Below are 11,439 nucleotides of genomic sequence, written 5' to 3'. Positions count from 1 at the left end.
GCCTCTGGAACTCGTCATAAATTTAACAGTGACACATTTAGTCTAACTTCCCCTTTTGGAGCCTCCTCAGTTAACAAACATCTTCTAAGTCTTCCTAGAGTGTACACCTTTGAGTTTCAAAATGAACGTTTTCAGTCCCACTAGAACACAGAACAAAGATCCCCTTTTACTTGGATGCGATTGAAAGACATTTCAGTTCTTCCATCAACACTAAGAGTAGCCAACACATGTAGCTAGAGAAATTTTTCCTGTGCCTGTTGGCAGTAGGATAGAGATTCTAATGAATCCATTATCAGTAAACGTACTCTTTTTTTTTTTTTTTTTTTCAGATTGTGGATCATTACATGAAATGTCAGTTGTGCATGTGAATGCACTACTGTTCTTACTCTGAAAAGCATTTTTTTTCTTAAAAAGGAAATTTCTGTCTGCATTTCAGAGCCTAATTTATAAACTGAACCTTCTGTGACAGAAATAAAGTTAAAGCATTAAAACTATATTTTTATGTCATTTGTCATTTTAAGGAAACCGTATACAGAAAAAGATTATATGAGATAAATGCAGAGTCTAATTCCCACCAAAATGGTTGCAGATTTATCCTTTCATACATCCTGGTGCCTACTTTAGCCTTCTTTTTCCAATCTCTGGATCCCCTAGTTCTAGAGGGACACTTTAGCTCAAGGGTGTATGACTTACAATAAACCTGCAGATTGTTCTGTGCATTTCTTAATCTGTTAAAATAAGTTTGTGTCTGCAAATGTAGACATTCCACAGCTGATCTGGGGAGATATTAAAATAAAGCTTTTAGGATCATATTCCCTAGGTTTTTTGAACGTGGGGAGAAGGTATTTGCTTCTCATTTGCTTCTGAAGTGTCCTGGTTCCAGTTAGGACAGAGTTAATTTTCCTCCTAGTAGCTGGTAGGGTGCTATGTTTTGGATTAGGATGAGAAGAGCGCTGATAACATGCTGATGTTTTAATTGTTGCAGAGCAGTGCTTACACCAGGCCAAGGACTTTTCGGCTTCTCACTCTGTCCTGCCAGCGAGCAGGCTAGGGGTGCAGCGGGAGCTGGGAGGGGACAGACCCAGGACAGCTGACCCGAACTGGCCAAAGGGGTATTCCATACCATCTGACGTCATGCTAAACAATAGATAGGGGTGGCTGGCCGGGGTGGGGGGCCGGCTGCTCGGGGATAGGCTGGGCATCGGTCAGCGGGTGGTGAGCAAATGCATTGTGCATCACTTGTTTCATACACATTATTATTATTAATACTATTATCATTATCACTATTATTGTTGTTGTTATTATTATTTTCCTGTCTTAATAAACTGTCTTTATCTCAACTCACAGGCTTCACTTTCCAGTTTCTCTCCCCCATCCCAGAGAGGGAGGGGGGAGGGTGAGCGAACGGATGTGTGGTGTTTAGCTGCCAGCCGGGTTAAACCACAACATGAAGGTATACATTCTTTTTAATAATCATATTAATATAAAATAAATATCTTCAGTGCTGGAAGATTTAATTGAACAAATAAGCTTGAATAATACTATTGCCATGTTGCTGATGTTTTCAGTTTAGAAAAAAAAAAAAGTCATTCAGCTGAACTATGTTTGTAGTGAAGAAAAAAATCAGTGAAGATTTTGTTTCCTAGAGATGATACTTCAGCTACTGCTAGCTGAGAAGTAACTCAAAGAAAAAGTATTTCACTTCTTTTAAGTGGCTTTTACTTATAAACTAAATATTTCTTTAAAAGCCTGTCAGTGATAATTGTTTCACTTCAGATGCAATGATAAATGACATTGCAAGTGAGTTTCAGGATGTATGGAAACTCTAAAGCTATGGAGTGCTTCCACAATTGTATAACAGTTAAATTAAAATACTTAAGATATTGACATTACATCCAAGGTTAAGTCTGATCAGGCTCTCTTTTCCTGAAGTATATAAAGTCCAATTTATTTTAATACTAGTCATTTGTATTGTTACCTGACATAATGGGGCCTGAGGTTTAATGGATATAGAGTTATTAGAAGTTTACGTTGATCTTTTGTAGTAACTTAATTTTAATTTTTAAACTTGTTCTGCAGAATGAACAGTCTCCTTGACAGAGAGATGGCAACACTAGAGTAGCTGTATGGAATCTGTGCTTAGTGTATACAATACCGATTTTAGGTAAACAATATTATTATAGTGATTTTACATAATTAAAAAAAATATAAATAGATTAGTATAAGTTTCTGGCACATTTCTTAGTTGTTTAAATAACTTTACCTCCTAGAAACAAGTGAAAAATTCACCCAATTTAGCTATTGGTAATGGCAGATATTGCTTCACCATTCTTAAAAAAAAAAAAAAAAAAAAAAGGCAAACTGCATGCCACCCTATGCCACCCTATTCATTTACTTTCAATGTATTTACCTGTTTTGGTGACTGTCTAAACTAGATTGCCAATTTAGGCAAGCCTTATAATAACCTATCAAACAACCACTCGTGTTGTGCAAGCTCACTTTATTTAGAGAAATATAGAACTAGAATATAAATCAAAACCTTTGTAAGCTTAAACAAAATTTTGCAATGGTTGGTGTCTAAGAACACCTGCCCTATGCTTTAAACTGCTTGCTCTCTGTTCATACAGATTAATTTTTTCTTTGGTTTGTTTATTAAACAAACTTCAGGAAATCCAACAGCCACGTCAATTTGCTTTGAGCCTGAGAAGAACAGGACAACTCATTTTATTGGGTTCCTAGCTGCCTGTTGAGACTAAAGCTCCTCTGATTCTGGAGGTAGTGGATATGTAATATACATCAGAGATGTTTGCTTTTTCTCACTGGAGAAAGCAAGGCAATCCAAACAAAGTATTATATGAAGAAAGGTGAGTCAGTGTAGTCCAGACTCCTACACAACACAAAAAGGCTGATTTACCAGAGTTATAGGCAATGAATCTGGTACACCTGTTCAGTTCCAGCTTATTTTGTATTTTTGAAAAAATAAAAATAAAAATCAGTCACTTCCTGAAGGCATAGTTGCTTTTTTAAAGTTATCTTTTAGCATTATTTGAATATATGATAGAATCTCCTGTGAGAATGATTGTATTAGTTTGCATAGCTAAATAACAGGCAACAATGTAAAGACCTAGGTTAGAGGGAGCTAGAAAATATATCTAAACACTGTACAAATACTGAAGGTCCCGTAGATTCCTTGTTAGTTAACATGATATTGACTCTATATTCCATTTTACTAAATGGAAAAAAGAGGGAAGATGTACACACTTGATCTGTGTTGTAGCTGAAGTTCTTAACCAACTTATAGAGTAATAAGCAGTTGAAAATAATCTACATTTTCACCTTTATTCCAATGCTAAGAAATGCAGTAATCTCTCATGCTATTATATGTCTGTGCTCATATATCACTTTAAAAACTAGATATTCTTGGGGGAGAGGAAGATTTTATGCCAAAGAATTTTCTAATGTTGAATTTAAGCTTAAATAAAAAACATTTTCATCTATCATGTTTATGCCCATTGGCTGTAGCACATGAGTGATTATGTCTGATTGTCAATGATTACTGCTTTTAAGACTAAGGGAACTGCTGGCCATTCATGATAAGCAAATAAAATTTTCCAGCATTCTGTTGTGTGCCATAAAGAACTAAAAAGGGTAGCGTGCCCAGAATCAACTTTAAATTATTATTATTATCATTATTTTTCTCCTGGATGTTAATATATATAAAATGTTCTTTTGGTTTAATTCTTTTTTTTTTTTTCTTTTTTTTTTTTTTTTCGTTTCAGGTGCAGTCCTCGTCTCTGTAATGTAATAAGTGCAGAGCACTATGGGAATAGTCTGAATTGAAGAATTACTGCCTAACATAGTTTAAATGAGAAATTCATATTATGTGACCTTGTCTTTCATACTATTCTGAGAAGAGGAGCCAAGGTCTGTTTCAAGCAAAAGAATCAGAATGCCAAAGAGAAACAGAATGCACCACTTCCTTTTCCTTATAATGACAGTTTTATTTCTAAATTGTAAAAAGTAATCTAGTGATCAGAAGGATGTAAAGGAAAGCGTTTCAAATGTCCTGCTGCTGTGTATTACTCAAGACAATCCATCAACAAATTCTGCCTTGTAGCTGGCACAGTTAAACTCCCAATGGATAGGGGCTTATTGAGAAGTGGTACACTGTGCAAGCGGAAAAGGTAGATCGATCTCATCAGGTGAAACGGTAAGTGCTAAATCAGAACATCTATGATATATTAAGAAAACTTCTTGATGTCAGCTGCATTCTTCTGGCAGCTAAACAGGGAGGGACATTTCCAGAAAGGAAGGAAAACCATGGCATGGCCAAGTCCATGAAATGTCAACTAAATTCCAACATATGGGCTATAATCTTATAAATATATACGTTGCCCATCTAAAAAAGCTGAAAGAGTATCCTTACCCGATCATATCGCTAGGGTGGAAAGCTGGCATCAAACTGTACAACAAAGTAATCTTAAAGTTTAAGTCAACTCTAAGGTTTTGTGGTGGTATGTATTGTTGAGGAAACCATTTATACTTGCTTCACCTAAGCAGATTCATTTGTAAGCCAATTAGTCTCCTATTAAAATAGAACCAGTGTACATCTCAAAGCTTAGCTGCCGGAGTATGTTACAGTGAGGGATGCTCCAGTGCTAAGAATGTGTCAACGTCATTGTTTTAAACAGACTTTTTCAAGTTGAAGACAACTACCTACATCTTCAAAAAATAAAATAAAATTAAAATTAAATAAAAATAAAACTTTTTTATCTTTTTTTTTTTTCTTTTAAACAGGGCAGGTTTTCAAAATCCTTTCATACCAGTATTCTACCTTTATAGTTAAGAACATGAAAATTTGAACATCTAATGACTGATTAAGTGAAACACAGCTGCACATTCAATTCCGTGGCAGGTCTGTGCTTATAAGAAGGAGGAGAAAGGAAACAGAAATGAAGGTCCAAGACAACCACAATTACAAGCTTTTCAGAAAAAAGATCCAGGTGCTCTTTTTGGAAAGCAAAAACACAGGCACCTATCTGCAAGAGAGATCTAAGCCTCTGAGACTGAAGTGCCCAGAGACATATCCTGGTGTCTTGAATTCAGCTGTGGGACAGATGTAAGGTTTTATTTGTGATTGTGATGCCTGAATGAAACAAAGGCTATGAAGAAGAATTTTTGACTCCCTCTGTAACTTAGGTGGATGAATGGATCTTTTTGCTCTAAGCATTAGGCTTTTGGGTAAAAGAGACGCCTACCTATATGTGAAATCAGAACCAGAAAACAAGTTCTGGAAATATACTAAAATAATCATTAGAGATAACCTAAACATGAAAATACATAATCTGTAAATTTTCTTGAAATATGCGAAAAACAATTGATTTCTATTATACACTTGGTGGCTTTGAATTACTGGTTAAAGTTTAGGCATCTAAAGAATTTAGGTGTCTCCAGAGATAGCTGGATATAGCACTTGAAGTGCTTTTAGGGAGTTTATATTTTACATGCAAACATCTGAAATGGTATCTAAATATTTAAGCCCTGGTGAGGAGCTTGTCCCTGGTAATTTATAGTTACAGTTTAAGTTGTTATAACATTTAGCAGATACATATGCACATTAATAAACGTCTTCAATCCAAATGCTCCAATAAGCCATCTCAATTCCTACAAAGAGCTGAATAGGCAGCCTTAATGACTGGCACTTAGCTCCCAGTTAATCAGGTTCTCATCATGTAGTAGTACCAACTAGTCATTAAGGCTCTACTATTACAGGAGGGTTATTTAAATAATGCCATCAGCAGATGCTTATGATCGAAAATTTTATCAAATTAATACAATGAAAGAAAAAAAAAGCACACAAATTTAATTGATAAAGTTGAAAGCTAAGGTCTTGCTCTTTGTATTTTACAGCATTTTAAATCAGAAAACAGAACGATACAAAAACAACATGGTATATTAAAAATGGATTAAAAACTGCATGTCTCAGAATGCTATTCTGGAGAACCATCTAGCTGTACAACTTTACTGGAGCCCCATGGGGATCTATTCTTGATTGTACAGTACTTAATATTTGCCAGTAATGTGGACGACATAAAATCATTACTGATAAAGTTTGCTGTTGACAAAGATTGAGGGAGTGGTAAATAATGAAGAATGCAGTTCACTAATGTAGAAAGCTGGATCATCTTGTAAATTGGGCACAATCCATATGTTTCTGTCTGGCTAAGTGTAAGGTCATACACCTGGGAGTAAAGAATGCAGGCTGAGCTTCTAAGATGAAACCCAGGAAAGACTGAGCCTGAGAGAGATCATAGTGGGGATTCAGCTGAACGTGAGCTTCCTCAGTAATGCTTTGTTTTGTAGGGATTACATACAGAAAGCTGAACACTGAGTAGTATCATAGAATCAAAGAATGGTTTGGATTGGAAAAAACCTTAAAGACAATCTAATGCCAACCCCCCTGCCATGGGCAGGGGCATCTCCCACTAGATCAGGTTGCCCAAAGCCCCATCCAACCTGGCTTTGAACACTTCCAGGGATGGGGCATCCACAGCTTCTCTGGGCAACCTGTGCCAGTGCCTCACCACCATCATAGTGAAGGATTTCTTCTTATATCTAATCTAAATCTCCCCTCTTTTAGTTTAAACCTGTTCCCCCTTTGCTCCATTACTATCTTCTTGTGTAAAAAGTCACTATCTTTTGTATAAGCCCTGTTTAAGTACTGAAAGGCTACAATGAGGTCTCCTTGGAGCCTTCTCTTCTCCAGGATGAACATCCACAGCTCTCTCACCCTTTCTTAATAGGAGAGGTGCTCCAGCCCTCTGATCTTCGTGGCCCTCCTCTGCACCAGCTCTAACAGATCAACATCCTCCTTGTGCTGGGGGCCCAAGACCTGGATGCAGTACTCCAAGTGAGGCCTCACAAAGGCAGAACAGAGGGGGACAATCACCTCCCTTGACCTGCTGGTCACTCCTCTGTTGATGCAGCCCAGGACACAGTTGGCCTTCTGGGTGGCAAGCATGCACTGCTGGCTCATGTCAAGCTGTTTGTCCACCAGAACCCCTGAGTCCTTCTCTGCAGGACTGCTCTCAGTGAGTTCTTCACCCAGTCTGTACTCATGTCTGGGATTACCCTCACCCAGGTGCAGCACCTTGCACTTAGACTTGTTGAACCTCATTAGGTTCACATGGGCCCACTTCTCAAGCTTGTCTATCCAAGCCTGTCCTTTGGATGGCATCCCTTACTTTTATTGTATCAACTGCACCACTCTAAACAGTACTGGTTCCAAGACAACCCCTGAGGGACAACAGTCATCACCAGCCTCCACCTGGACATAGAGCCATTGACTGCAACTCTCTGACTGCAGCCATCCAGCCAATTCTTTATCCTCTGAATGGTCTACCCTTCAAATCCATCTTTCTCCAATTTAGAGACAAAGACATCACGTGGGACCATGTCAAAGGCCTTACAGAAGTTCAGATAGATGACACGAGTTGGTTTTCCCTTGTTGAGTGATGCAGTCACTCCATCATAGAAAGCCAGCAGATTGGTCAGGCACAATTTACCCTTAGTGAAGTCACACTGGCTTTCTCAGATCACTACCTTGTCTTGTATGTGACTTGAAATTGCTTCCAGGAGGATCTGTTCCATGATCTTTCCAGGCACAGAGGTGAGGCTCACCAGTCTGTAGTTCCCTGTGTCTTCATTCCTACCCTTTAAAAATGGGAACGATATTTTCCTTTTTGCAGCCACCAGGGACTTTGCCCTACTACCATGACTTTTCAAATATGATGAAGAGAGGCTTGGCAACTCTGTCAACCAGTTCCCTCAGGACTCCAGGATGCATGTCACTGGATCCCATAGACTTGTACCTGTTCAGTTTCATCAGGTGGTCTCAAACCTGCTTTTCACTTACAGTGGGAGGGAGGGACTTTGCTCCCCCAGCCCCTGCCCAGTGGTTCAGGTACTTGAGGAAGCCTGACTGCCAGTGAAGACTGGTAGGAAGCATGCGATACCTCTACTAGTGCCCGTGACTGCTGCTGCTGAGGTGGAACATATGCCCTTCTCTGATGCTTGCATTTTGAAAAGGAATATTGATAAATAACATTTTGAGAAGAAACAAGAAAACAATTAAAATATAAAAGAACACTGATGCATAGGATATTCAAGGATAAGGCAGCTCATAGATCATTATCTCTTACATTCTCTTCCTCAGACAACTTTGTTTTTACAGTAATCTTTGAATTACAGCAACTTCCTTTAAATCTTTCTTTCTTTTACATCTAGACTCTTTACAGCTCCCCCCCCCTCCCCCCAGCTTTATTTCAGTAGCCCTGTAGTTACTTTCCCAGATTACCTGTTATTCAAGCATAGCTTTTCTGACCTTTCCCAGTAGTGAGACATGACTTCTAATGTGTAGTTCCACATAAACTCCCACTGTCAGAGGGCATGTTTTGCCAACTTACTTTCCTGTCTCTCACCTAAAGGTAGAGTAACCTGCAAAACTGTCATTTGGGATCTGACATGAAAAGCAGATATAAAATTAAGAAAAGATGAGTTATGACCCAAAAACCAGGATACAAGGTTCAGTACACTGGGTTACAGTAGTGTGCTTTAATGATGGATTGTCAGTATAGGGTTTGTTCCCGCCCCTCGGCAAATTTTTCGGTTCCCAGTGTTGTCAATAAAGTGAGCCAGAATAGTTACCTTCTGAAAAATGAAACAGAGAAGATCACAGAGTAGGTTCAAAATATCTCCATTAACTTCATGGGGAACATGAATCTCATTTCACTTGTATATATTGAAGCCAAAGCACAAAACCCTAAGAAGTGAACTGTCACACAGTGGGTTTGACCCCAAAATTGTTACAAGTAATTAACAGATGGAAAAAAAATACCAACATTTTTACTGAATACTTTTGCTATAAATATTCAAGTGTCTGAACACTGGATGAAATGTGAAGTCATGCATGGTCAAACAAAATGTAACAAATTCTTGAGAAAGGGTCTGCAGCAAATTATTATTCTTGGCCTGAGTTTCATCTCTTATGCCGCGATTGTACCTCAGGAGAGAAAAAATAGGCTGATGCTCATAGGTGTTACTACCAACACAATAATTACCATTTAACACAGTTAATATTTTCCCATCCAGATTCATTTTTTTATGTCTACCAAAACCCTTTCAATCTCTCCAATACCCACAAAAGAATACAGAGAATAATAACATTAAAAATCAGTAACACCTGTATATTGTACTGCACCAGGGGACTAGAAATAAGAGCATCTACCTAAGAAAAGGCAGAGAGCAGAGACAGAGCTCCACCCTTACACAGAGACTTCCAGTGAAAGAAGAAAGCTGGGAGCTCTGCCTTGCAACAGTTCACTTATCCTGTACTGAGTACATGATGTTGGTCTTTACACTTCTCACTCTTAAAGCAGAGTTGCTTGCTGTTTACTAGTCTTGGATTGTCACTTTCTATATGTTCACCTGTCACTGTTATTTTATTTAATTTTAACCCTGAACTTCATCCAGTTATCCTTCATACATTTATTGATTTTATTGTAATAGTTGTAGAAGAGCTCTGATATGTAGGAATTTCTGTCTTAATCTATTTCAGAGAATAAAACAGTCTCATCATTTCCTAACAGATAAATTTTCATTTTCCAGATCCCATGCATGTTTTCTGGTTCCATCTTCCTGAATGTCTTCTCAAGTTGATTTGTTTATCCTCTGTTAGAGCAGCAGCTGGTAAATTTTGGAAGAGAGAACTGTAATTAAGGACAGAGTCAGAGAAAAAGATTCAAAACAAAAAATGACCACATCCCTCCTTCAGCAGTTTTGTGATGAGAAAATGATGACTTTGAAAATGAAAATAACCTGGATTAATTCCAATTTTGGTACACAAATCTACCTACTAAGACATTTAAGCAGTGAATAGAGCATCCTGTTACATTTGGCTTTGTCAAATGCTCAAGTAAGGCCATTGTATATGAAAAACAAATCTTGTTCTGCTTACACATTGGGGATGCCACCTTTTGAGTTTTCAAAACAAACCCATGGTAACAGAATGTTTCCTCCAGATGGCAAAAATGTCTTTAATTCTGTGTCACAAATAAATTACAGTACTTTAACCATGTTTGTAGCTAAAAAAAGTTGTTCCTCTTCCAGAACTGCCGGATGGAAGGAGCTGTATTTTTTATATCCATGGATGAAAATTTGGACTCAAACTCAGTAGCCTCCTGTCATTGACTTGAGTGGAGTGAGAACTTCAGAAGTTATACTACAAAAGAAGGGTTATAATATGTGAAGTTAGTACAGAATGTGATGTTAGTACAAAAAGAACTCAGAGCTTCCTTTTACAGGAGAAATAAAGTTCACAATATAATCAATTAACCTGAAACTGATGAGAGCTGCTGTGCCCCAAAGTTGGAAATACAGATTTTGTCTTTGGGTCAAAGGTAGCAGACACACATAAACATTTCTTAAAGTCTCTTAAACCATAAACATGGAAAAAATGCAATCTTTGTGACTGCTGACAAACTAAGTCTGCATGTATAGGAGAAACTGGCTCAGCTACTGATTCCATAGTTGTGAAAATGTGCAGGTAGGAATGAACTCCCTAGTCCTCCCATAAGCAATTGGCATCTTGAAAGTGGAGACTGATAAAATGAGTATTTGTCAGATGGAGGAATAGGTAAGTTTGTTTTGGCAAAAATCAGATAGAATTGCATTTTCATATCTGTAGACACTGTACAGAGTGAGATTTGCAGCATCAGATATGTAGAACAGGAAGATGACAAACACAGTCAGAGGGAAACCTGATAAAAAGGGCTGTAGCTCTCTCTCCCACCTTCCCAGACCTGAGTATATATGTAAGACCAAAACTTCCTTATAGACCTGGTCATTGCGCTAACAGTTCCTCTTTTCTGTTGTCAGGGCAGTAGATGTAGAAGTAGCTGACCTAGGATTCAAGCTTTTATTAGTATGGCTATGTCCAATCCAGGCTTTTCACTTCCAAGGATAGTGCCCTAAACAACTGACAACACACTTTACGCCTTCTCTTCAGACAGTACACCATTGATTAGAAAGTCCTGTGGGAAGTCACAGAGGACATCCAAGAGATAAACTATGATTTTAATGGTGAGGAAAACATTCCTAAAGGAGAGGAAGACATTGCGTTGCAAGGCATTTTCTGAATTTAAATTGCTGCCTTTAGTATATCTCAATGTGTGTCTCCTACTAAAGGAGAAACAGCCCTTGTTCTCTTTCAGTGTTACATCCCTGTAAGTTTAGCAGTCACTTGTATACTGCACTTCTTGCCTATTTCCTTACAATATTTTTAGCTGTAGTTATTATAGCTGTACATTATATGCTGCCCCATATATCAAAATAAATGAGAAAATGAAAAGGAAAATTGCACTTATTTGTAGAAGAAAGATT

The 11,439-nt window shown here is 37.9% G+C and overlaps 1 long non-coding RNA gene across 2 annotated transcripts; it reads left to right on the top strand.

The window, feature by feature from the left end:
* Window positions 1-1,221: 1,221 nt before the first annotated feature.
* Window positions 1,222-10,076, top strand: LOC308190372. 2 transcript variants are annotated; one of them, XR_013947134.1, is made up of 4 exons: window positions 1,222-1,453; window positions 2,080-2,164; window positions 3,780-4,210; window positions 4,798-10,076. It is a non-coding gene; the product is annotated as an uncharacterized lncRNA (long non-coding RNA). The 2 variants fall into 2 exon arrangements; XR_013947133.1 differs by lacking the exon at window positions 2,080-2,164.
* Window positions 10,077-11,439: the final 1,363 nt, after the last annotated feature.

Source organism: Anser brachyrhynchus, assembly GCF_964034855.1.
Source record: "Anser brachyrhynchus genome assembly, chromosome: 2".
NCBI lineage: Eukaryota > Metazoa > Chordata > Aves > Anseriformes > Anatidae > Anser > Anser brachyrhynchus.
The sequence above is the reverse complement of the archived record's forward strand: the minus strand, read 5'-3'. Positions and strand labels throughout refer to the sequence as shown.